This window comes from Choloepus didactylus, chromosome 4, assembly GCF_015220235.1.
Source record: "Choloepus didactylus isolate mChoDid1 chromosome 4, mChoDid1.pri, whole genome shotgun sequence".
NCBI lineage: Eukaryota > Metazoa > Chordata > Mammalia > Pilosa > Megalonychidae > Choloepus > Choloepus didactylus.
The window spans coordinates 71,194,941-71,222,571 of NC_051310.1; the positions used below are offsets into that span (position 1 = coordinate 71,194,941).

Genomic DNA, 27,631 nt, shown 5'->3' on the forward strand with positions numbered 1-27,631 from the left:
ACATTTAGGGTGAGAAATTAAACAGTGGGTCCCTATGACATTATAATACCATGTTCTTTCCAGCAGAGGAGGAGACTGAAAGTCCATGCTATTTGAGGGGTGAAATTCTGCTATCAGGTTACTCATCCATTCATATAAAGCAATGTTTCATGCACAAGAATACTCACAATTCTGGGAATTTCACTCTTATATTCTAGTTTCTACCAGGTAGGAAATTAATATTGATTAAAAAAAATACAGATTAGTCAAAACACTTATAATTTCTGACCAAATTGGTCATAATCAATTAATTGATACTGTAAAAAGAAATAAAACAAAGTAGAGTTTCTATGGCTAAGTAATATAAAATAGAGTCAGAAGGTCACTCTGGAGGTTACTCTTCAGCAAATATCAGCCAGATATCACAAACTCTCTGTGATGGTTAAGTTTATGTGTCAACCTTACAAGTGAGGTTATAGAAGGTCAGCAAAGGGTAGGTTTGAGATGTTTTGGTGGGTTAAGTGGGCATTTTGACAACATGGCTTCTCCTTTGGCATGTTTAGTTATGACGTATGATGGATATCCTTACAGTTTAAGATGACAGTTTTGAAATAAAATTCTCTCTTGATAATAACTTGAGCCCTGACACTTGATAGGAGAATCAGCAGAGCCTGGTAATATCTTATTTGGAACTGACATTCTCTATTGTAATTTTGCTCCTGTTTATTTTAAATTTTTTCTTTCTGTTTCACTGGAAAGGAAAGATGATACTCAGTTTTAAACAGATTAACTTCTTATGAAATTCTCTTACTTTCTCCTCCCATTTTCTCTTGTTCATTTTCATAAACTTAATCCTGCTATCTTACTTCCTACTATTTCTTATGAAACTCCTCATGACTGCATAGCTTTAATTAATCAATTATTAACCCCTCAAATAGATTTGTAAGAAACCTCAATTGATAACGTACATTTTATCTGGTATACAGATGGTTCCCAACTTAAAGATAATTCAGGAATTTATCTATACTAGAAGCAAATTCCTTATCTAATGCTATGTCATCCCAGCAAGCTGAATTTTTTGCCCTCACAGTACCTACTTGTGGAAAGAAAAACAGCAAATACCTACAATGATAGTGTGCCTTTAAGATCGTTCATGATTTGGGGATGTTATGGAAACAAAGAGGTTTTTTAACCTCCAGTGGAGTAAAACAAAAACAGCTCTTATGTTATAGAATTGTTAAATGGTATATGGTAGCAAGGCTTTGGCCATAATTAAAATTCCTAGTCACTCAGACAAATATGGAGGGATGCACCGGTAACCACATGGCAGATAGAGTTGTAAAAATTGCAGCAATAAATTATAATCCTATTCCTGTTTCTATAATGACTTTTGAACCAAATAATTCTATTGGAAACTGTTCTGGTTTGCTAAAGCTGCCAAAATGCAAAACACCAGAAATGGATTGGCTTTTATAAAGGGGATTTATTAGGGTACAAATTTACAGTTCTAAGGCCACAACAGCATCCAAAGTAATGCATCAACAAGAGGATACAGAAAGGCGAATGACATCTGGAGCTCCTCTGTCACATGAGAAGGCACATGGCCAAAGTCTGCTGGGACTCCCCCAGGATTAGCTTCTGGTTTCTGTTGCTTTCTCCAAAATGTCTCAGGGCTTCTGTCTCAGCTTCTTTCTCTTGGCTCCTTTGTATCTTTGCTTCTCTCTAAGCATCTTGGGGATCTCACTTAATTTCTCCAGGGAAAACTCTGGATTTCATCTCTGAGCTTCTCTCCTGGTTCTGGGTTCAGGCTGTCTCCAAAATGTCTCTGTGCATTTTCTCTCTAAACATCTCTCTCTCTTGGCTCTGAGCTCTGCCCCTCTCTCTCTGAGCTCTCTTAAGGACTCCAATAAACTAAGGAAGACCCACCTTGAGTGGATGAGGTCACACCCCCATGGAAATAATCTAATCAAAAGGTTCCACCCACAGTTGGGTGGGTCACATCTCCATGGAAACAACCTAATCCAAAGATTCTACCCACAATAGGTTTGCCCCCACAAGATTGGGTTAAAAGCAGTCTTTCCTGGGGTACATAACAGCTTCAAACCAGCACAGAAACCAATAAACATTACTCCTTGAGGTTCAACAAAATGCTCTTCCTCAAGAGATTTAAAAAAATGGAAAAATGCTGGCTGTTTTTATAACTCTGCAGTTAAATCAGGATTTGGCACTAATGGTAAACAAGTTCTCCTCCCTGGTTGCCAACAGGAAAAAGTTTTGGAAATTATTCACAATATGTCTCCCCAGAATACTGATAAAATGGTAGGCTGAGGAGAGCAATATTTCTGGAAACCATCCCCTAAAATATCCATGAAAATATATCATAATTGTTTAACCTGTCCCAAACACAATTCAGAAAAACCTTTCCATGGTTCTCAAGGACATTTTCCCTTACCACCTATAGCTTTTGAAATTTGACAATTGGACTTTATTCAATTACCTCCATTTCAAGGCTATATATGTGTTTTAATAATTATTTGTATGTATTCCCATTAAACTGAAGACTTTCCTTGCAGACAAGCTACTGCTGCTACTGTAGAAATATTTATTAGAAAAAGTAATCTCAAATTGGGGAATTCCCTCAAAACTTCACAGTGACTGAGGAACCCACTTTATAGGAAAATATGAAAATAATATGCAAAATATGCCCTATTTTTCAACATATTCATTGTGCCTATCACTCTCAAACTTCATGTTTAATAGAAAGAACAAATGGCATAATTAAAACTCTTTTAGCTAAATTCATGGCAACCCTCCATCTACCATCGCCAAAATCCTTACATATATTCTTATTAAATCTAAGATCCACTCATTGTGGAAAACATAAGTTATACCCATTTGAAATTATATTACAGAGACCTATGAAAATAAACTCTGAAATGTATGACCCCTGCCTCATAAAAGAAAATATGCTATCCTACTATCAGATATCAATCATAACTTCAAAAAAATGAAACTTGATAGACCAATCCTTTAACAGTGTACTCCTGGAAGATAAGATATTCAAAACTGCAATATTCAACCTGGTAACTTTATATATTGGAAAAGACACCTCAATAAGAATGCACTCCATCCTTGCTGGAAGGGACCCTATGCAGCTAAGTTAGAAGCTATTGATTCTTGGATTCATATTTCTCATTTACAAAAAGCTCATAGACCTTCCTGGAAATCCATTCCTACTGGTGACCTAAGGGCTCAAAATTACCAAGAATCAGAAGTAGATGGCATCAGATGTAGTAAGCATCCAAAGATCTAGAACCAGGCTTGTAAAATTAATACTTATTGGTGATCTTAGGCTGTAGTCACCCAGAAGTAGACAGCTAACCCAAGAATCAGGACAAGACCTGATTTTCATCAAAGTGAAATAAACTCAATAACACCCGCTATTATCTTCATTGTTCCTATTAACACTCTTATTCACATTTTTATTCCTCCCTCATCCCTTCTTTTGTGCCCTAGTCAATCTATATCCCGCCCATAATGAACATAATGAATCCTACTTGTTTTAAAACTCCATATTATCACCCTTACCCTCTCTTCCTTGTCCCTTGACATTCATCATCATTTTTCCAAGCCATACAAAGACTGCTGACCTAAGCAATCTATCAAATTGCTGGTTCTGTGCTAATTTAGACTCCATGGAAGGGCCAAAGTTATTGGTCACACCCATAGGCATTCAAACTTAGATAAACATTAAAAACATCAAAGAGAACATTCAAATATTACATAAAATAAGGAACTCTGAAACTTGAGACTTATTTAGTTGGCTAGATCTTGGGATCTTGGGGAGTCTGGATTCATAGCATATTTCAAACCTTCCTAGTGCTTTTTGTTATTATAAACACTACAGTATCTCTTATTCATTGCCTCACCTCCAGAATAACAACCACAAATACTTCCTGAGACATGAGAATGCACCAAACTCTTTATCTTGAAGCTTGCACTTATGAAACTTATTTCTGTAATGACAAAACTAAACCTAATTATAATTAATGCCTAAGAGTCACCCCTGAAAACCTCTTTATTGCTGAAATGTGGACCGTTTCTAAGGCAAGCTCTGTAAACAAACTCACTAACCCCCCCCCCCAGCACCAAGGGATTAATATCAAATGTTGATAAATAATGCTTTCTAAGAAAATTCTTGATCAAAATAGATGTAAAAAAAAGTACAGTTACTACTGCTGAGATATAAATGGAGTTGGAGGTCATTCTGGATGTTACTCTTCTGCAAATATCAGCCATATATCACAAATGCCAAAGTATGCAAAGCCTCAAGCAACAGTGTTCCTCAAAACCTTAAGGACATCCAGATGCCATAAACAAAGCACAAGATAAAGAACTTAGTAAACTATCTAACCTGAAGTACACTTTGAGTACACCAAATATTCACAAACAACTTTTCTAATCTTCTTCTTTTCCTTTTAAAACCTTTGCCTGGAAGTGCCAATATGGGACACAATTTGGCTTGCTACCTAAATCTGTGCTCCCAGAATTGCAATTCTAAGACCCCAAATAAACTCCTTTGTTGCTTTGCAGCTCAGTTTGTTATTTCTCAGCTGACATGACAAATGAATACTCACATGGATGTAAAAATAGGAGTCAAAACTCCTTAAATCCCAATCATATAAAGTTCAGAAAATAAGTTAAGGTTGCCTATAGGCAAACTAATCAATACTCAAACCTGTTCAGAAAAAAACTCCCACTATGACACTCATGTTATTAAACAAGTTCAGCTAGGACCCTGAAGGGTAGGTTTCACTAAATGAAGCAGGTCAGTCAATGATACATCATTCACTTCTGGTAATGGAAAGCTCCTCACTCCACAATTCTCTCTGAAAGACACAGGTGGAAAAATGCTATGAATTGATCATGGACGTAAGCCACACTACTAGGAAAAACAATACTGAAAGAAGGCTTCAAGTATGGAAATTTTGGGCTTCCACAGAAATGTATTAGTAGGCAGGGAAACTCAAGTTTGCTACAATGTATACACTGCCTAAGTCCCATATTAACTGCATTATAATAAAAATGAATAATCCCTAATCCCTGCACCTGTATAATTTGCTAGGAGTGGGCCTCAGCGTAATCCTATTGATCATATTTTTAAGTCATCAACTGTCTTCAACAAGGTAAGTGCTCATCATTGGCTCAAGCCGGGCTTTCTGCAGGCATAAAATCCCTTTGACTTGCAAATACTTACCAAAGACTCCTTCTTGAAAGCCTTGGGTTAGGTTGCATTGGAGTTATACTGATTCATTGCAGTTGAGATAATTGCCCCAGTGACAGATAACTAGTGTTGCATTTCCACAGAATCATCATCTAGGAGAACATGCATAAGACAAACTTTTCTTAAGCATGTGCTGCTCCTGAGTTCTATAATGTTTTTCACCTTGGATACTCTTCTAATAAGACACATTAATATGGTTGAGACCTTTGATCAGTGAATACAAAGTGAAGAATATATCAGATTTCTTAATTTAGAACATACTTACTTAGTTTTCTTATAAAACCAGGTCATCATAAGATCTCCCCTAGCCAATATACACAAGTGTTCAATGTGTAATATTTACTTGCTAAATTCAACTGAACTCTCTTAATAGAGATTTTGCAAAATATTCAAAATCTGGATCTACAAATACAATAACATGCTGTGCATATATGTTGCAGTTTCTCAGTCATATATCTGTGTATTCATAGGAATTTCACATAAACTCTTGAAATGTCCCTATTTGGGTTCAAAATGCATGAACAACAACCCAAAACCAGATTGAAAGAACAGCAAGTTTGGGGTCAGTATAATTCTTTGCCTATTCAGATGCAAAAATTTCTCAGTAAAGGAGGTAATCCTTGATCCAGAAAAGTCTCCAAATAATTTTTATGTAATTTCAGAAAAAGGAAGTTATTTTCATACAGAGGCCAACAATTTGCTGAAGTAATTTTAAGAGGATAGAGTTATATAGGGACTTATTTTGTATGCACAAAATGAATCAGTTGGTCTCTATGATATTTGATTACCAACTACCATAATTAATACCATGCACATTCCCTAAGGAGAAGACATGTTCTGATACTTAAGATCTGTAAATCTGCTGTCACTTTACTCATCCACATATCCAGTGCTGTGTATCATGCAGAAGATCTTTTTAATTCTCACATTTTTATTATAGATTCCTGGATGAAGGAATCTATGATAAATTCTTCACTGAATGAAGAGGAGCCTAAATCAGTTAAAAATGTAATTTGAGATAAATTGGGAATCTTCTACTTAATGACATTAATGAATATTCACTTGGACATATAAATAAGAGCAAAAACCAGTCAAAAGGCAGAGATTGCATAACGGATTAACTATATGCTGTCTGCAAGAGACTCACCTTAAAGTCAAAGATACAAGTAGGTTGCGAGTGAAAGGATGGACAAAAATATTCCATGCAAGTATCAATGAAAAGAGAGCTGTGGTAGCTATATGAATATAAGGTAAATAAAATTAATTCAAAAGCACTTATGAGGGACAAAGAAGCTCATTATATACTGATGAAGGGGACAATTCAACAAGAATAGGTAACAGTCATAAATACATGTGCACATAGCAGAGCCCAAAAATATGTGAAGCGAATACTGACAGAGTTGAAGGAAGAAATTGATGGTTCTACAATAATAGTAGGAGATTTTAATACATTATTTTCAATAATGGATAGAACATCTAGTTGGAGATCAATAAGGAAATAGAAGACGATGCTATAAACAACCATAACTAACAGACATCTAGAACACTTCATCCAACAAAAACAGAATACACATTCTACTTGAGTGCATGTAGATCATCCTCCAGGATGGACTATATGTTAGGTCACAAAACAAGTCTCAATAAATTCAAAAATATTGAAATCATACAATGTATATAGTCCAACAAAAACAGAATGAAGCTAGCAATCAATAATGGGGGAAATGGAAAATTCAAAAATATGTGGAAATTAATATACTGTTAAAACCCATGGGTTAAAGAGGAAATAATAACCATAATTGGGAAATAATTTGAGGCAAATGAAAATGAAAATGAATTACAAAATTTATTGAGTAGAACAAAGGCAGTTGTGCCAGTTTGAATATACTGTGTCCCTCAAACGTCATTATCTTTGATGTAATCTTGTGTGGGCAGATGTTATCAGTGTTGATTAGATTGTAATTCTTTGAGTGTTTCTTTGGAATGCACCCCACCCAGCTGTGGGTGATAACTCTGATTGGATAATTTCTATGGAGGTGTTGCCCCACCCATTCGGGGTGTGTCTAAGTTGAATAGGAGCTACAGCCAAGAGGGACACTTTGAAGAAAGCACAGGAGCTACAGATGAGAGACAGTTTGAAGATGGCCGTTGAAAGCAGACTCTTGCTCCAGAGAAGCTGAGAGAGGACAAATATCCCAAGTGCAACTAAGAATGACATTTTTGAGGGAATTCAGCCTAGAGAGGAATGTCCTGGGAGAAAGCCATTTTGAAACAGAACTTTGGAGCAGACACCAGCCACGTGCCTTCCCAGCTAACAGAGGTTTTCCAGACACCATTGGCCATCCTCCAGTGAAGGTACCCAATTGCTGATGTGTTACCCTGGACATTTTATGGCCTTAAGACTGTAACTGTGTAACCAAATAAACTCCCTTTTTTAAAAGCCAATCCATCTTTGGTGTTTTGCATTCTGGCAGCATTAGCAAACTAGAACAGCACTGCTAAGAGGGAAATTTACGGCTCTAAAATCTTAATTAAAAGAGAAGAAAGATGTCAAATCAGAGACTTCATCTCAAAACTGAAAGAACTAGAAAAAGAGAAGCAAACAAAACACAAAGTGAGCATAATAAAGGAAATTACCAAGATTAGAGGAGAGATAAATATAATAGAAAGAAACAATAGAAAAATCAACAAAGCCAAATGTTGGTTTTCTGAAAAGAAAAAATGACCAACTTTTAGCTGGACAGATAAAGAAAAAAGAGGATATAAATAATGAAAACAAATGAAAAGGGATACATTACTATAAACCCTGCTGATATAAAAAGGACTCTAAGTGAATACTATGAACAACCGTTTGCCAACCAATTAGACAACCTAGATGAAATGGACAAATTCTTAGAAACACACAAACTACCTACATTGACTCAAGAAGAAATAGAAGATCTCAACAAACCAATTACTGTTAAAGAGATTGGATCAGTAATCAAAAACCTCCCAACAAGGGACCCCACACTCTGGGGAGGCCCAGTGCGCAGCACCCTGTGCCCTCCCGCCCCCATCCCTTCCACTCCCCACGGCGCAGGCTGCCTTCTGGGGCTGCCCCACACTGCACATGAGCAGGAGCCTATGAGAGGAGCCACTACCCCGCTGTCTACTCACCGCTGAGTCAGAGGAGAAGGAGAAAGGCCCAGAGGACCCCAACATGAGCAAGCTGAAATCATCGCAGAAGGATAAAGTTTGTCAGTTACGATCTTCACGCAATCTAGGGAAAAAACAGCAGTAAGTTGTCTGTCTCAAAACAAAATTAGAGGTTGCAACAGGCAATTATTTCCAAAATCCTGAACTTTATATATGAGAGAGTGTAAAAGGATCATTGGACAGAAAGAACTTAGAACAACTGTACAATAGATACAAAGGTCCTCAAGATGAAAACAAAATTGGAATAGACGGTATACAGTAGTTCTGTGTGACCTGGCACTCGATCCAGCCAGCATTAGTGTGTTGATCACTGAGTGGAATTCTGGAGCAGCAACACAGTGTGAGTTCTCCAAAATGGAGTCCATGGATGGTATGACAGAATTAGGGTGTGACAGCACAGAAAAACTAAAGGCCCAGATACCAAGATGGAACAAGAACTGAAAGAACCAAGACGATTTAAGGATTTTTACCAGTGTACTTTTAATTTTGCAAAGAATCCAGGACAAAAAGGATTAGATCTAGAAATGGCCATTGACTACAGAATTTAGTGCATATTGGAAGATTTAAATTCTTAGACTTATGGAATACATTTTTTTGGAGCATCATAAAACATCAATACTGAAAGATACTTGGAATCGTCTTTTAGACTTCAGTACAATGACTGCAGATGATGTGTCTAATTATGATGAAGAAGGAGAATGGCCTTTTCTTACTGATGATTTCGTGGAATTTGCATACCTTCAAATTCCTTGGACAAAAAGTACAACAGTGTAGCATTAAAGGAAACTTCTAGAATGTACATAGTCTGTACAATAAATGCAATGGAAAATTGCACAGTTTCTGCTGATCAGTCCTCACAATTCAGGCTGAGGGTTGAGACAAAACTTGGACCATGTCATATTTCAATCTTCTAATGGTGGTTTGAGCTTGTCTTGTAGTCTGGGCCATTCTAAACATTTATAATTCCAACACTGTGGAGTTCATCTTATATATGTGGACCATCCTAGTTTATTTTCTTATAAGTCTTAGAAGCTTTGTGGTGATTATTTTGAGGTTTCCATTCTGACATAAAGCACAATGCTGTCTTCATCAGAAAGCGGTTTGGCATTAGAATTAAACATATGAATATCACAAACAACTTATAAAAACTTCTTAAATATGTGCTGTGGGCTTATTGCAGACTATGCTGGTAGCACTTCCAATGAGAGTGATATATTTAAGTGTACCAGATCTGAAATGGTGTTTCGGTTTTGGAGGATTTTTTTTCTTGGCAAATCACATGTATTGTTGACATGAGTAGAGTATCTGATGAAAATAACCAACATGAAAATTTTTTAAGGATTATTTGGTGCCTGCCTGAAAAGTTTATTGTGCTTCAGACCCTCAATTTCAAAAAGGTTCTACAGAACTAGTCTGCACGTTTCCTACCCATGTTTATATATATAAAGATGTTCTACAGGGAGCTTTTATTTAGAAAATGCCAGCATAATGGTAGACTCCATTCTTTTCTACAATATGCATTACATAATTGGAATTCATTATGATTTTGAAATGCTTATATGCCTGTCAAATAAGTTAAGCTAGTTAATTTGTTTTGAATGTTTTAGATTGCTACACAACACAATATTCTAAATTTAGGCATGAGGGTTTATTTTTTGTTTTGTTCTGAGTTTTTTTTTGGTCATTGCCCTATGAAACACAAATGAAATTCCCTTAGTTTATACAAAGATAATAGGAATTAAATTTTGGAAATGGTCGTGCTGAGCCATGAAGTTCAATCTTTATAATAAGTACTGCTCTTTCATACAATAGTCCATTTTTTATGACTTCTTATTTTGTTGAAATTGCTTTAACTGCTAATCACTGTGGTGGCCAAATGTTTACTTCAGGAGCAAAGATTTTTAAGCAAGCATACCCTTAGTGTCAATCTGGCTTCTATTTTTAAAACTATTTGTCTCTTTACAGTTTTTGTTTCACTCAGGTTAACTAAGTTTTCACATCAAAGCAGAATGTCATCTTGTATGTACTTTCTCATTACAAGACCCATGAATTGCTTTCATGCTGAAAATGCTCATTTCTCTGTTCACTTAACTAACTAACATATGAAGAATGCATTATGGTTTCTTAAACACTTCTGGATGTCAAGTTAAACAATGTAAAACTTAAAAAAAAAAAAAAAGAACAACAACAAAAAACTCCCAAAAAAGAGTAGGCCAGGATCAGATGGCTTCAGGGGGGGATTCTAACAAATGTTCCAAGAAGTCTTAACTCCAATTCCACTCAAACTCTTCCAAAAAACTGAAGAGGGTGGAACACTTCCTAATTGAGAGTTAAGACAAAACTTGGACCATGTCATATTTCATTCTTCTAATGGTGGTTTGAGGCCAACATCACCCTCATATCAAAGCCAGATAAATATACCACAAGAAAAGAAAATTGCAGACCAATAACTTTTATGAATATAGATGCAAAAATCCTCAACAAAATACTAGCAAACTGAATCCAGCAGCATATTAGCATAATTAGACACCATGATCAAGTGGGATTTATCCCAGCTATGGAAGATTGGTTCAAAATAAGAAAATCAATTAATATAATACATCACATTAATGCAATGAAGGAATAAAACCACATGATCATCTCAATTGATGCAGAAAACACATTTGACAAAATCCAACACCCCTCTTGAGAAACACACTTAGAACACTAGGAATAGAAGGAAAATTCCTCAACATTATAAAGGGCATATATGAGAAGCCACAGCTAACATCCTACTTAACAGAGAAAGCCTGAAAGCTATCCCTCTAGGTTCAGGAGCAAGAGAAGGATATCCACTGTCACAACTGATATTCAAAATTGTACTGGAAGTCTTGCCAGATCAGTTAGGCAGGAAAATGAAATGAAAAGTAATGAAGTCTTGATACATGTGACATGGATGAACCTTGAAGACATCCTGTTGAGTGAAATAAGACAAACACAAAAGTACAAATATTTATGATCTCCTTGATTTGAAATAATTGTGATAAGCAAATTCATGGAGTCATAATCTAGAACACAGGTTAGCAGGGGATGGGGTAGGGGTACAGAATGAGAAGTTAAGGCTTAAAATATACAGTGTTCCTATTTGCAATGATGGGGAAGTTCTGGTAATGATGGTGATAGTATCACAACATTATTAACATAATTAACAGCACTGAAATACATATTTAAATGTGATTAAAAGGGGAAAGTTAGATTGTACATACGGTAACAGAATAAAAAATATAAAAATATTTAAAGTAAAAGGTTACTATTATAGAGGGGAATTAGGCAGCTGGGAGATGGAGTACACTTGAGGCTCACTATTTCCCCATACCTTTTCCTACTTTCAAAATGACATAACACATACATATATCCTTTATTCTCAGTAAAAAATATCCATAGATTCCAGCCCCCACCAAAAATGTGTAAGCCTTATGGCTCATCTGTTGCAAAAAATGGTCTAGTCAGTGTTATTTTTAATTTTGACACAGAAATAAGATAAATTTTGTGGTTTCTGTAATTGTTTATGACTTGGCTATTAAAAGATCCAAAAATTAATTATTTGACTGAAAAAAAATAGACCATTGCTGTACATACATATTTTTCACAATACACCAGATAAAAACTTGTATTAAAAAGTATATAAATAAAAGGAGAAACCACAAGGAAAGCCTTTTTGGGATTCATTTTCTCTGAACACATAAATCAAACGGACTCCATGATACTGGTTAACTAACTGCCAAAACCGATATCATGCTTTTTCCATAAGGTGAAGAGACTAATGATCATTGTATTCATGGGCCTAATTCTGCTGTAACCTTTCTCATCCATGTAGTTAATTCCATGCTTTATGTAGAAGATCTTTCCTTTTCCTCACATTTTCTCTCTTATATTCCAGGGTCCTTAGGTTGGAACTTCATTATGTTCCCAAAAAGAGAGTGGATCAATTCAAGCATTTAATAATTTTATCTAAAATTGGTTATCTTCAATATATTGATATTAATGAGAATTCACATGAACATATAAATGGGAGCCAAAGCCTTCTCAGATACTAATCATATCAAATTCAGAAAGTAAGGGAAGGAACTCATGGATTATTCATGCATACTTTCATGAAAAACTCACATAATGACACTCATGTTATTTAAACAAATCAAGCTAGGGACCTAAGGGATAGAGTACACTAGCTGACTTTCCAACTTGCATTAAGTCAGTCAACAATAAATTGCTCACCTCAATCATGGATGTTCATCCCTCCACAGCTCTTCCTCATGAAGGACATAGGTGAAAAACCTGTTGTGAATTAAACACAGATGTAGTTCAGACTACCAAGACAAATAGAACCCTGAAGGCAGTCCTCAAGGAAGGAAATCTGTGGCTTCCATGAAATATATTAATTGGCAATGGAAATTCTATTTTGCTGCAATGTTTTGTCTATAACCATATACATGGCCCTAGAATATAAAAGAATCACTAATTAATTTCCCTGCATTGACAAGCAGGAACAGTCCTCCACATAACCCTATTAAGCATGACTGTCATGACATCATGTCTTCAACCAGGTAAGTTCTTATCATTCAACGAAACCCAGGATAGCTCCAGGCACACACTCACTTTGACTTGCAAATTCTTACCAGAGTCCACACTCAGAAAGACTCAGGTTATATAGCATTGGAGTTCCACCAGTTCATTTTGGTACAGAGTGGTGATAAAATTGCCCCAGGGACTGTAATCTTCAACTGAACTTCCACTGAGTCCTCCTCTAGAAGAACATGAATAAGACACAGGAGAAAGTCTGAACAGTGTTCCAAAGAGTGTGAGATCCTGCCTTCATTATGGGATGGACCTCCTTGGTCACACTTCTAATCAGACACATTAATAGAGTTGAGACATACATCAGTGAACACAAAGTGGAGAACATAACAGATTATTTATTTAGAGTATTTTAGCTGAGTTTTCATAATAAATCAGGTAATCCCTAGCCTATATTTACAAGAGCATGACAAGTTTAATATTAGTGTTGTGAATTCAAACAAACTCTCAGATATTTTGTAAATCCCTTAAAATTTGGACCTGTAAATCCAATAATGTTGCATAAAATTTGGTACAATTTTCCTGAAACAAGCCCAAGGATTTAAAGAAATTTCATTGAAGCACATCACTTACCCATACTTGAGGTTTGAGTATTCACCATGCACCAACAGCTACACAAAGCCATATGGAAGGAAAAACAAGGCTGGGGTCAGGAAGATTCTTCATTACTTCAGACGAAAGAAAAGCTCAGGAGCGAGTTAACAATGAATCCTGAAATGTCTTAATGTAATTTTCACATGCCTTTTAAAAAAGGAAATTGTTTTCATGAAAATGCAGAAAAACCTGTTAAATCAATTTGGGAAGATAAAGCCATAATGGGAATCATTTTGGGTGAATACTTCAATTAGTTGCTCTCTACGGATAACTGTCATAAGTAAAACTATGCTCATTCCATAAAAGGAAATGACAGAAGGATCATAATATTTGAGGGCTGAAATTCTGTTATCACTTTAATAATCCAAGTATATATTGGCATGTGTCATGCAGAAATACATTCATAATCCTAGCATTTTCTATGTCATAAGCCAGTGTCACCAATGTTAGAAATTATCCTTGCCTCTTTAAAACCACAAATCAATAAAGACATGTAACGAATTGTAATAAATTGGGTGCCACTAATGAATTGAAAATAAGGAGTAATCCCATAGGCATACAAACAGGTGCAAATACCTACTCAAATCCAAATCACATCAAAAATTCAAAAATACATCAAGGTTTCCTCAAGAGTAACTCACTAAATATTCACACTCACATTCAGAAAAATCTCCAATAATTATATTCATATTATTCAAAAACTCAAGATATGTGGCTAAGGGCTAGGGTTCACCACTAAACATTTCAACTAACAAAAAGTCAACCAAAAATAAATCACTCAAGTTAGTTATCTAGAGCAACTAATAAATAGCCAGGAACAACTAGTAAATAGTCTGGAACAACTATTGGGGGACATCTGTGAATGGACAACATTGTACACCAGCCTGGAATGGATGGAATGGCTGAGATCACAGCACAGAACTCTAAGTAAAGTTTCCCAAACTGCAGAGCTAGCACCCCTCCCACACTGGCACAGCAGGCTGAGCTGAAACAGTTCCCTGTGGAAAAAAGAAGCAGGTTACTTGGAGTGAGTGAAAGTAACAGCCAAGCTCCAATTGCAGTTTTAATTAACAAAATTTGTACTACTGAGTATAAGCTATAAGCACAGATAAACCCAGAGCAAGCAGGAAAGGAACCTGAGTTTCCTCCCAGCAGTGAGCAGGCAGGACTGACAGAAAAAAATACATAAATAAATAAAAATGGAGGCTTTTGGAGATGGCTGAGCTCAGAATACTGGAAAATGGCTGTGTCCCAAGGAAGGCACAGAGAACTAGATATGAACACTGGTCGACCTGTGAAACTTGGGGGGGCTGGAGACTGGCTCTGAAAAGGGGCTTTCTCTCTTTTTCTTTTTCTTTTTTTCTCTCATCCTAAGTAGCCCATTGGAGAAAGCCTCAGGCATTTTCAATTGTCAGCTCTGACTCAGGCAAGGGTGGAGTTAACAGAGTCAGAGACACAAAGGAGGAATTCAAGTGTACAAGATAACTCCCTAAAAGGGGTATCTTCCATAAGAAAAAAGAGGTGGGGCCCAACTCAAGTGGCTGCTCTCCCTCAGAGAATTCAGATACCAGGGTCTGGGTGGAATTAATAACAAAAACAAAACAGAAACAACTTAAGCTTGGCTTCTGACACCCTCGGCCCCTGGCCAGGGCAGGGTCTGCTGAAAATTAAAGGGACCACACTTCTTTACACCAGTGGGGAGCTGAGGGCTGACAAGCACCACCTGATGGGCAGGATAGGAAAAGCACAGAGTCTAGATGCCTGACAGGAAACTCTGGCAACTTGTTCAGTCTCACCCCCAGGAAGCCTGATACTAATTACCCTCCTCCTGAGACCTGGGCCCCTCTGGTCTGGGAAAATCTGATTTGGGTAATCAAGAAAACCGGATGCCTAGACAACAAAAAATTACAAATCACACCAGGAAAAATGAAGATATGGCCCAGTCAAAGGAACACACTTACACTTCAACTCAGACACAGGAATTAAAACAACTAATTTTTAATCAAACAAATCTGCTAAATCAATTCAAAAATCAAATCAACCAGTTGAGGGGAGATATGGATAAAGACATGAAGGATATAAAGAAGACATTGGGCAAACATAAGGAAGAACTTGAAAGTTGGAAAAAAAATTGGCAGAACTTATGGGAATGAAAGGCACAATAGAAGATAAGAAAAACACATCTATGAAAATAGAAGAGATAAAAAAGACATACAACAGCAGATTTGAAGAGGCAGAAGAAAGGATTCATGAGCAGAGGGCAGGGCATCTGAAATCCTACACACAAAAGAACAGGTAGGGAAAAGAATCGAAAAATATAAGCAGCATCCCAGGGAATTGAATGATAACATGAAGCACATGAACGTACATGTCATGGGTGCCCCAGAAGGAGAAGAGAAGGGAAAAGGGAGAGAAACAATAATAGAGTAAATAATCACTGAAAAATTCCCATCTCTTATAAAAGACATAAAATTATGGATCCAAGAAGCTCAGCATACCCCAAACAGAATAGGTCTGAATAGACCTACACCAAGACACTTAATAATCAGATTATCAAATGTCAAAGACAAAGAGAGAATTTTGAAAGCAGCGAGAGATAAGTGACCCATCACATATAAGGGAAGCTTCATAAGGCTATTTGCAGATTTCTAAATAGAAACCATGGAGGTGAGAAGGAAGTGGTGTGATATATTTAAGATACTGAAAGAGCAAAACTGCCAAGCAAAATTCCATTTCAGGCAAAACTGACATTCAAAAATGAGGGAGAGTTTAAAATATTCTCAGACAACCAGACAATGAGAGAGTTTGTGAAGAAAATACCTGCTTTACAGGAAATACTAAAGGGAGCACTACAGGCAGGTAGGAAAAGACAGGAGAGAGAGGTTGGAGCATAGTACTCGGTGATGGTGACACAATAAGTACACTGAACAAAGATGACTGTGAGTATGTTGAAAGAGGAAGGAAACACCAGAACAAAAGAGGAAAGATAAAGACTGGGACTGTATAACTTAGTGAAACCTAGAGTGGTCAATGATTGTGATTAAATGTACAAATATGTTTTTACATGAGGGAGAACAAATGAATATCAACTTTGCAAGGTGTTAAAAATGGGATGGTATTGGGGAAAAATACAATCAATGCAAACTAGAGTCTATAGTTAATAATAACATTGTAATATGCTTCCATTAATTGTAACAAAGGCAATATACCAAAGCTAATAGGAGGATGTCTATAAGAGGGGGATACAAGGGAGGGGTATGGGAGTCTTAGTGTTGGGGTTGTTATCTGACTTTTTGACTGTATTTTGTTTTAATTTTATTTTTTCTTTTGTTGCTTTTTAGTTGTCATTTTTTTACTATTTCTTTTTTCTTTTCATGTTTTTTGCCTCTTCCTCTTTCTTTGTGGAAGCAATAAAAATGTCCTTATATACATAGTGGTGGTGAATGCATAACTATGTGATTATACAGGGGCCCACTGATTGTTTACTTCAGAGGGAATGTATGATATGTGAATAAAACCATATAAAAAATAAAAAGAGGAATAAAAGTGCTGAAGAAAATGTGGAGAAAGGGATGTACCTAATCACTTTTGGTGAGGAAGTAGTATGATGCAGCCCATCTGGAGGGCATTGTGGTGGTTTCACAGGGATCTAAGCATAGGCTTGCCATATAGTCCTGCAACTTAGTTATTGGGTATAAACTTGAAGAACTGAAAAGAGGGACATGAATGGACATTGGCACATTGGGGTTCATGGAGGCAGTATTCACGAATTGCAGTGGATGGAGGTGGCCTAAGGGTACATCAACTGATGAAAAGAGTGGCAAACTGTGGTGTATACATTCAATGGAATATTTAGCTGCTACAAGAAGGAGTAAAATTGTGAGGTGAATGGACATTGAGGACAGTAAGTTGAGTGAAATAAACCAGAAATGAAAAGAAAAACATTATAAATGCCTCACTAACATGGACTAATGATAATGTGAAACTTCTGAGAAGTCGGTCTGAGAGCATAAGTTATTAGGGGAAGGCTTATTGTAAAGGTTCCTAGATTCTAAGCTCTCACAGCAGTTACATCTATTCTTCAGTTGTAATGGTTATTTCTAAATTCTGAGATGCTGAGCTCTTTGTGTATAACCTGGTCAGTCCCTGGAACTTTGGGTATCTGTGTGACACCTGACACTCAGAGCCTGAGTCCAGCAGCTACAAATGTCAGCATTATCCCATACAGCAAATGAAAAGGAGTTAGAAAAAAGAGATCGGACTTCAATTGGAGATATGAACAAAATGGACTTGGTTAGGGCTAAGGTAAATCAGACTAAACTGCAAAGGATGACATTGACAATGTTTTTAAAACTTCAACTTCTGTGTGAGACCTAAGGAAGAAATGTTTATTAGGTGCAAAATCTATGTTTTTTGTAACACACTGTGTAATTTAACTTGCATGGTCAGCCTATTTAAACATAATTACATGGAATGTTGAATAGGGAGTGAAATCTGGTTGGTTTGTTCATGCTAATGTGAAGCCCTGATACATCCCAGAACAATTTGAGCAAATCCCCTTTGAAGGACTGGGGGAAAATGTGGAAATACTAAATTTCCCCACTTGGGGAAGTAATGATATTCTCACAAGCATTGGGGGCTACCAATTTAGAAGGCCAAACCATCAATCTTGGGGATTGCTCTTATGAAGTTGTTACTGCAAAGAAGAGGCTAAGCTTACTTATATTTGTGCCTAAGAGTCACCCCCAGAGAACCTCTTTGGTTGCTCAGATGTGGCCTCTTTCTCTAAGCCAACTCTGTAAGTAAACTCACTGCCCTCCCCCCTATGTGGGACATGATTCCCAGGGGTGTAAATCTCCCTGCAACATGGAATGACTCGTGGGGATGAGCTTGGCCCCAGCATCATGGGATTGAGAAAGTCTTCTTGTACCAAAATGGGGAAGAGAAATGAAACAAAATAATGTTTCAGTGACTGAGAGATCTCAAATAGAGTCTAGACGTCATTCTGGAGGTTATTCTTATGCATCATACAGATATCCCTTTTTAGTTTTTAGTGTATTGGAATAGCTAGAAGGAAATACCACCAGTAGCCTTGATTTTTGAAGACAATTGTGTAACTATATACCTTACACTGTGTGACTGTGATTGTGAAAACTTTGTGGCTCCCACTCCCTTTATACCATGTATGGACAGATGAATAGAAAAATGAGAACAAAAAGTAAATGAATAATAGGGAGGGATGGGGAGTATGGGATGTTTGGGGTTTTCTTTTTTACTTTAACTTTTATTTTTATTCTTTATTGTGTGTGGTAATGAAAATGTTCAAAAATCGATTGTAGTGATGAATGCACAGCTATATAATGGTACTGTGAACAACTGATTGTACACCATAGATGGCTGTAGGGTATGTGACTGTATGTCAATAAAATTGAATTTAAGAAAAACAAAGGGGAGGGGCAAAGGGGGACATCTCCTTTAATAAAGTCAGCACAGGAAATTTGCAGAAAAATAAAAAATAAAAAAAAAATAATTTTCTCACTTCCCATCATAGAGAGCACATAATACACACATCTTCCTTCTGAGAGGTAGAGGAGAAAAAAGTTACATGGATTGTACACAGATTTGTACTACATAGATACTCCTCCATATATATAATGCCATATTTCATGCAAAATTACATTGGTAATCCTGGCATTTTCCAAAATATAAAACAGCATCCCATTTTTGGAAATAATCATTGTCCCTAGAAACCTGAAATTGAATGAAATGTGTGATGAATTAAGAATAAATTGAGCTTCACCAAGAAATTGAGAAGAAGTATTCCCTTGGGCATACAAATAGGTGCAAATACCACATCCAAACCCAGTCATATCATGTTCATAAATGGGTCAAGGTTTCCTCAAGAGGAAGCCCTCAATAATTCAAACACCCATTCAGAACAAACACTGAGCCTGACATTCCTGTTATTCAAACAACTTGAATAGGGGCATGAGAGGTAGAGTTCTCTAGCTAACATTTCCAGCAGTAACAGGTCAGTCAAAAATAAATCACTCAACTGTGCCTTTTATTACATTTCTCTTCTGACTTTTCGAAGAATACCCATCTTGTAGGAGGCAGATTCAAGTGCTGCTTTTGCTGTGTCAAACAAGTTACTGAGACAAATCATACCTTCCTAAGATTTTAAGGAAAGTTAAAAAAAAAAAAAAGTAGAACTAGCTATGAAATATGTACGGCACATCTTGTTTCATTTTGCATGTAATTTCTTTTTAGTGCATCGATGAGGTTTTAGTGACATTGTCACCTAACACTTTATCATTCAGGGAATGCTTTCATGATTTTTAGAATGGTTTTACTATTCAGACTATGGCTTGGGTTTGAGGATCCTGTTATCAACCATCTGGTCTTTCAATTACCCACCCTGTTCATCTGTAAGTTTATATTTTGTGAAGCATTTGTTTCTCAGACTAAGACACTGTTAGAACCTAAAGCGGTAGCTGATGGGTATCTGTGAATTTCTTTTTTTTTTTTTTTTACTTGAAGTAGCTTGTCTGAAATAGGCATCCTCATCTGTATTATCCAGAACCTCATTACTGTCATGTGCACTACAGGTTGTGATTTGGAAAAGTTACTGTATTGAAATTCTGTCAATCCACGGTTCTTGGAAGACTGATGTTCTCTCCTAAACTCTGGTTACTGCAGCAGCATTTTTAATGTTTAAAAGAAGAAAAAGGTCACTAAGGCCAAAGAAAAATTTTTAAAACTAATTTTACAAATTCTTATGTTAATCTATGTAAGCTTTGCTGTAATACTGTTTTCTCTTCAATATGTGCTGGTACAGGAAAGATATTAAGTGAAGGGGTAGTATTGCAGGGGAGCATTTTAAATTGCAGAAGTAAAAAGTTATAATATTTATAATTTTGATGAGTTTAATTTTATTTTTTATAGGGAAGATTTTTTTCCCCTAAAATTGTTTCTGGAATGGCCAGTTGTTTCCATTATTAAAAACTGCAGTTTTTAGTTGAGATAAATAAATAAATAAATAAATAAATAAATAAATAAATAAATAAATAAACAAACTCCCCCTATGTACAGGACATTGTTCCACAGCTCTTTCCTTGAAAGACAGAGGTGAAAAACTACTATTCAGTACAGATATACAACATACCACTAGGTAAAACAGAACATAAAAGGCTTCCAGTAGTGAAATGGATGGCTTCTGTAGAAATATAGAATAGGCTATAGACAATCAAATTTGCCATGATGTTTCTCACATCTCAATACCAATCCCTGCACTAGAAAGAAAATAAAGGTTCCCAAATTGCTGCACCTGTGTCACCATCAAGGTCTGGGCCTAAGTTTAAGCACTGTCTGTGACTACAGCAGTTCTATTTGTAATTGTAGTGGTTATTTTAGCTTATTTATTTTACCTATTATTATAATTGTTATCTTACGTTGAGTAACTTAAAACTGTAAACAGTTACAGCCTTTTGCTGTAAACAGAAGTTTGGTCCTCATTTACAACACTCATTCACAGCCAGTTAACACATACCACAGAGGCCATTGGTCAGATTTCAAAGACTTCTCAGGAATGTACTTGCACACTCCCTATTAGTTATAACCAAAACATAACCAATTAATATATGTCAAGTTAAATAATGAAACCATCTCCACAAAGCTTTGTTTGCATCCCATAAAAGCCTTAAGGTCTGTAGTCCCAGGGAGACAGAGTTGAGCTTTTACAACTGTCCCCTTGTTTGCCTTTCTTAAAAACAAACAAACAAAAAAAACTCTTCCTTTTCTCAAAATCCTGGTATCACAATACTGATTAGCAACATTGGGTAATATTAGCATAATCCTAATGCACTTGATTTTTCAACCATGATCTCTTTTGATGAGAAATGCTGTGATTATTGACACAAAGATAACCTCAATGTGTGAAAAGTTTTGCAGAGGCTGCTTCAGAAAACCTTGGGTTATGTCTCATAGGAGTTTAATAATTAATTGCACTGCAAAAAGGTAATATATTTGCCAGAAGTCATGTATCTGCAATTGTATTTCCTCAGAGTCACCATCCAGGACAACATGGGTATCTAGGTTGAAGCTGGAAAATGCTCTCAAGGAAGAGCTGTTACTGCCTTACAAAATGTAATGGTCACAATGGTCACCTTGGTAAAAAATTCATTAATTGGGTTGAACATAATTTATCAGAACACACAAAGTGGAGAACATGAAAAGTTTCTGGCTTTAGAGTATGTTCATAGAGTTCCCGTATAACACCAGGCCATCCCAAGGTCTTCCCAGCACATATGCACAAAGGTGAGGCAAGTGGAATATTGGCATTGGGAAAGCATCAGAAATCTCTTATTAGGGGTTTTGCCAAACTGTGAACTCTGGACTGATAATTAGAAAAATAGTCTGTGCATAAAATGTGCCATCGTCAAGCAAACAAGGGAATGTATTTAAAGGAATTTCACAACAGCACTTGATCGGCCCCCATTTGTAGATGTGAGCATTCTCAGGGCTATAGGAACTCCAGAGGCTGCATGGAAGAAAAAAAAAAGTGGGCATTTAGTAAAACTGTTCATCTCTTCAAACACCAAAACATAGTCAGGAGAGTAGGAAATCTTGTAACTGGACAAGTCTCAATGTAGTTTTCAAATAATTTCAGAGAAGGGTATGCTTCTCATGAAGATGTCAAAACATGACCAAGAATATATGAGAGATGAAGACATACTGGGACACAATTCTGGTAAACACTTGAATCAGAAGTTCTCGATATATGAATATTGAAAGTCATAAGTAGTACTCTACTCTTTCCCAAAGAAGAAGAGAATGAAGTCGCATCATTGTTGGAGGGAGCAACTTTGCTATCCATTTCCTCAAAAATCAATATAATACCAAGTTTAACATGGAAATATCTTCAAAAATGAACATTCTATCTCTTATATTACAGTGACCCACTGGATGGAAATAATCATTGCCATGCAAAAACCAGCAAGTTGATTCAAATGCTTAATGAATTGAGAAGAAATTGGTCATCAGCCATAAATTGCCATTTAGGTGTAACCCCGTAGACATAAAAATGTGTGCCCAAAGCCCCTTGAAAAAATCTTATCCAGTCCCCATGAAATCGAGGTTCCCCAAAAGGAAGCCCTCAATTATTCACACTCACAATCAGAACAAACTTCCAATCATTACTTCATGTTATTGAAATGACTCTGGTCAAGGATCTGAGATATAGGATTTTCAGCAGGTGGGCCTACTGAACCCTCTGAGGGGTAGGGTTCACTAGCTCCCATTCAACTGCCAAGAGTTCAGTCAAAATAATACACTCACCTCCCATTCATGGACTGCGCTTCCTTCCTGGGCCTTCCTTGTGAAAAACAAGAGTCACAAATCTGCAATGAATCGAGCAAAAACATGTACCACATCCCTAGGGTATATAGAAGAAAGAGGGCAGGTTTAATCTACCAAAATGCCTGACTTCCATAGGAATGTCCCGGTATGCAAGGGAAACTCAAGTTTGCTACAGTCTTTCCCTTATTCTGCTATCACAAACACAATGCGTGCCCAGGAAGCAAAATGTAGGACACTTCATTCCTACATCCGGGTCATCTCCTAGGACAGGGCCTCAGCGTAATCCTATTGAGCATGATTTTTATGTCATCATCTGTCTTCAACAAGATCAGTTCTCATCATCGACCCAGGCCAGGCCTCTCTCCACTCACACATTCCCATTGATCTCCAAATGCTTACCAGGGACTCCTTCCTGCAAGCCTGGGCTTCCATGGTACTGGAGTTCTACTACTTCCTTGCATTACCATGGGGTGATACAATCGCCTCTGGAGATGGGTGTCTTCAGTTGCATTACCACAGATTCCTCACCTAGGAGAACATGGATCAGACACTGGTTAAACTTTGAACAGTGCCCTAAAGGGTGTGCTGCTCCCATGCCATGCACCACCATGATCACTCTCCTAATTGAACACATTAACAGGCTTCAGCCCATTGGTCAGTGAATCCAACAGAGAGAATATAACAGGTACTATATTTAGAACATGTTCCCTGAGATTTCATAAAACATCAGGCCATCTCTTGATATCCTTCACCTATATTTAGAAGGGTCAGACAAGGGTAGTTTGGGCAGTGAGAATGCAACAGTGTACTCATAATAGACACTTTGCAAATCCTTCCTAATCTGGATTTGTGAATCCAGTAAGGTTGCATGCAATTTTGGTGCAACGTTCCTGGAACATGGCTCAAGTTAATACAAGGAACATCAGAGAACACAGCACATGCCCTTATTTTGAGGTGTGAGTGTGCATAATGCAACACCAGCTACCCAAAGCAGTTGACTGGAAGCATGAGGTTTGGTTCAGTAATGTTCTCCATTATGTCGGACCAAAAATGATGCCAAGGAGAGAAGTTAACCCTGGATCCTAAAGTGTCTTAATGTGGCGTCCCTCTGATTTCATGAAAAGTAAATTCTTCTCATTGAAACAACAAAACTTGTGCCATCGATTTTGAGACGGGAAAGCCCTAATGGGACTCATTTTGCCTGGACACTTCAATTAGTGGATCTCTGTGAAATTTGATGACCAACTGGCTTAAGTCTTTCTGTGCTCTCCCTGTAAGGGGAATGGACATAAAGAAGACAGTACCTGTGGGAGGAAATTCTGCTATCACTCTATTCCTCCATGTAAACCATGCCCTATGTCACTCAGAAGGCATAGGTGATCCTGGCTTTTCCTCTCCAATGGACCAGTGTCCTGTGAGTTGGAAAATAACATTGATACCAAAACACCAGAAATTGAGCTAAATATGTGATGAATGGGAAACACATTGGGCTTTACAAAGATACTGATATGGAGGAATATTTTTTTGCACCATCAAAGAGCTGTGAATATCTCCTATAATCCCTAGAATAAGATTATAAATGGGTCAAAAGTTCCTCAAGAGGAATGCCTCAAGAATTAAAATTAACCATCAGCAAGAACTCGGACCCTGTCATTCACATTATTCAAACACTGAAGTAGAGGCCTCAGATGCAGGGTTTACTAGCTAACAATCCCATTTGCAACAGGTCAGTCAAAAATACTCACTCACCTCCCATTATGGAGAGGTCATCCTTCCACAGCTCTTTGAACTGAAAGACATGTGAAAAGACAACTACTGGGGATTGAGCACACATTTTTACCACACAGCTACAAAAACTGAACAAGGAAGTCAGGCTGTAAGTAGCAAAATGGATGGCTTCAGTAGAAATATACAGGTAGGTTGCAGAAAATCAAATATGTCACAACGTTTCCATGTCAATCCCCATCACTGCACTAGAATGAAAATGAACGATCTCAACTTCCTGCACCCCTGTCATCTTGAAGGTCTAGGGTTCAGCATAATCCAATTGAGCATGAATTTTATGCCATCATCTGTCTTCAACAAGATGAGTTCTCATCAGTGACCCAAGCTGGGTGACTCTCCAGTTACACAATGTCTTTACCATAGCAAATGCTTAACAGAGGACCCTTCCTAAAAGCCTTGGGTGACATCCCATTGGAGTTTCTCTAATTCATTTATTACATACAAAGAGGTCATACAGTTGCCACAGGTAAGATATCTGCTGTTGCACTCCACAGGAACCCCATCTAGGACAATACGGATAAGACTGAGATTAAAGTTGGAACAAAGCTCTCCATTGGAAGTTGCTCTGGCCTTTCAAAATGTCATGAACCACCTTTGCCCTTATTGTAAAGAGACCATTAATAGGGTTGAGCCCATGGACCAGGAAACACCAAGTTGAGGATATGACAAGATTCTGGTGTTACAGTAGGTGCATCAAGTTTTCGAATAATAACAGACTGCAACAGTGTTCCTAGATGATAAGCACAAATGTGAGGCAAATGGAACACTCACTGGGAATGCATCTAAAATCTCACATTAGTGATTTTATCAAACTGCCAATATCTGGACTGATACCTCCAATAATATTTGGTACATATCTCACACCTTGTTCCTGAAACCCAGCCCAGATATTAATAGGAACTTCACAGAAGCAATTGATTTGCCTTCATTTGGAAATGTGAGGCTTCACCAGGATATAGGAATTCCTGGACGCCACAGGGAATGAACAACAAGTGAGTACTTAGTAAAATTGTTCATGTCTTCAAACCTCCAATCCTGACTTCATGTTATGGAATCAAGTCATGGCAGGGGCCTGAGGTTGTAGGATTCACTAGTTCTCAGTCAAATGGAAAAAGGTCAGTCAAAATATTTCACTCACCTCACATTAATGGCCTGCTCCTCCTTCCACAGCACTTCCCTCTGAAGGACACCAGTCACAAATCTGCAATAAATTGTGCAAAGACCTGTACCACACGACTAGGAAACATAGGAGAATGAGGGCAGGTTTCAACTACCGAAATGCCTGACGTCCATAGAAATGTCCCAGTATGCAAGGAAAACACAAGTTTGCCACAGTCTTTCCCTTATTCTGCTATCACAAACATAATGTGTGCCCAAGAAGCAAAATGAGGATGCTTCATTCCTACATCTGGGTCATCTCCTAGGACAGGGCCTCAGCGTAATCCTATTGAGCACGATTTTTATGTCATCATCTGTCTTCAAAAAGATCAGTTATCATCATCGACCCAAGCCAGGCCTCTCTCCACTCACACATTCCCATTGATCTCCAAATGCTTACCAGGGACTCCCTGCAAGCCTGGGCTTCCATGGTACTGGAGTTCTACTATTTCCTTGCATTGTCATGGAGTGATACAATCACCTCTGGGATGGGTGTCTTCAGTTACATTACCACAGGGTCCTCACCTAGGAGAACATGGGTCAGACACTGGTTAAACTTTGCACAGTGTTCTAATGGGTGTCCTGCTCCTATGTCATGGACCACTCCGGGCAATTTACTAAAGGGACACATTAACAGCCTTCAGGCCATTGGTCATTGAACCCAAATTGGAGAATATAACAGGCTTTGTATTTATAGCACTTTCCCAGAGGTTTCAAGGCCACCCTTTGATATCCTTCACCTCTATTCACAACGTCAGAAAAGGGTAATGTTGGCAGTGGGAATATAACAGTACTCTCGTAACAGAGACTTTGCAAATACTTCCACATCAGCATTTGCAAATCCAATAAGGTTGCATGCAATTTTGGTGGAACATTCCTGAAACATGGCCCAAGGTAATACAGGAATGTCAGAGAAGCACAGGACATGCCCTTATTTTGAGGTTTGAGTGTGCATAATGCACATCCAGTTACCCAAAGCAGTTGGTTGGAACCATGAAGCTTGGTTCAGTAATGTTCTCCATCACATCAGACTCAATATGATGCTCAGGAGAGATGTTAACCCTGGATCCTAAAATGAATTAACGTGGTATGCCTATACTATTAGGAAAAGGAAATTATTTTCATTAAAACAACAAAACTGTGTGCCATCTATTTTAGGAAGGGAAAGCCCTAATGGGACTCATATTGCCTGAATACTTCAATTAGTGGGTCTCTGTGAAATCTGATGGCTAACTAGCTTCTCATAATTGGAAGGGACATAATGAGCACTGTCCTACTGGATGCAATTCTGCTATCACTCTATTCTCCACATATACCATGCCATATTTCATGCAGAAGGACATACGTGACTTGGATTTTCCTCTCCTATACACCAGGGTCCTGTGAGTCAGAAAGTAGCATTGATGCCAAATCACCAGAAATCAAACTAAATATGTGAAGAATATGAACTATGTTGGGCTTCACCAAGGGACTGATAGGGAGGAATATTTCTTTTAGCCAACAAAGAGCTGTAAATACCTCCTGTAACTCTAGTCTAAAAAGTTTATAAATAGGTCAAGTGTTCTTCCAGAGGAATGCTGCAAGAATTAAAACTAACATTCAGAACAAACTCTGAAGTAGGACCTCAGATACAGGGATCACTAGCTAACAATTCCATCTGCAACAGAT

The 27,631-nt window shown here is 37.4% G+C and overlaps 1 long non-coding RNA gene, 4 other non-coding genes and 1 pseudogene across 5 annotated transcripts in view; 1 reads left to right on the forward strand and 5 right to left on the reverse strand.

The window, feature by feature from the left end:
• Window positions 1-5,108: 5,108 nt before the first annotated feature.
• Window positions 5,109-5,186, reverse strand: LOC119533604. The gene has a single exon (XR_005216727.1). It is a non-coding gene; the product is annotated as a small nucleolar RNA SNORD115 (small nucleolar RNA).
• A 3,273-nt stretch (window positions 5,187-8,459) lies between these two features.
• Window positions 8,460-9,077, forward strand: LOC119532684 (annotated as a pseudogene).
• Window positions 9,078-19,122: 10,045 nt separating this feature from the next.
• Window positions 19,123-27,631, reverse strand: part of LOC119531511 — a 60,241-nt gene continuing 51,732 nt past the window's right edge. Inside the window, exons 40-46 of the long non-coding RNA XR_005216321.1 lie at window positions 26,364-26,488; window positions 25,944-26,006; window positions 24,770-24,809; window positions 24,325-24,432; window positions 23,420-23,548; window positions 23,000-23,061; window positions 19,123-22,202 (exon numbers count right to left, since the gene is read on the reverse strand). This is a non-coding gene — a long non-coding RNA (uncharacterized LOC119531511). The remainder of the gene's footprint in view (window positions 22,203-22,999; window positions 23,062-23,419; window positions 23,549-24,324; window positions 24,433-24,769; window positions 24,810-25,943; window positions 26,007-26,363; window positions 26,489-27,631) is intronic.
• On the reverse strand, window positions 23,290-23,368 carry LOC119533573. Its single transcript, XR_005216697.1, has one exon. It is a non-coding gene; the product is annotated as a small nucleolar RNA SNORD115 (small nucleolar RNA).
• On the reverse strand, window positions 25,050-25,127 carry LOC119533606. The gene has a single exon (XR_005216729.1). It is a non-coding gene; the product is annotated as a small nucleolar RNA SNORD115 (small nucleolar RNA).
• LOC119533589 lies at window positions 26,234-26,312 on the reverse strand. The gene has a single exon (XR_005216712.1). It is a non-coding gene; the product is annotated as a small nucleolar RNA SNORD115 (small nucleolar RNA).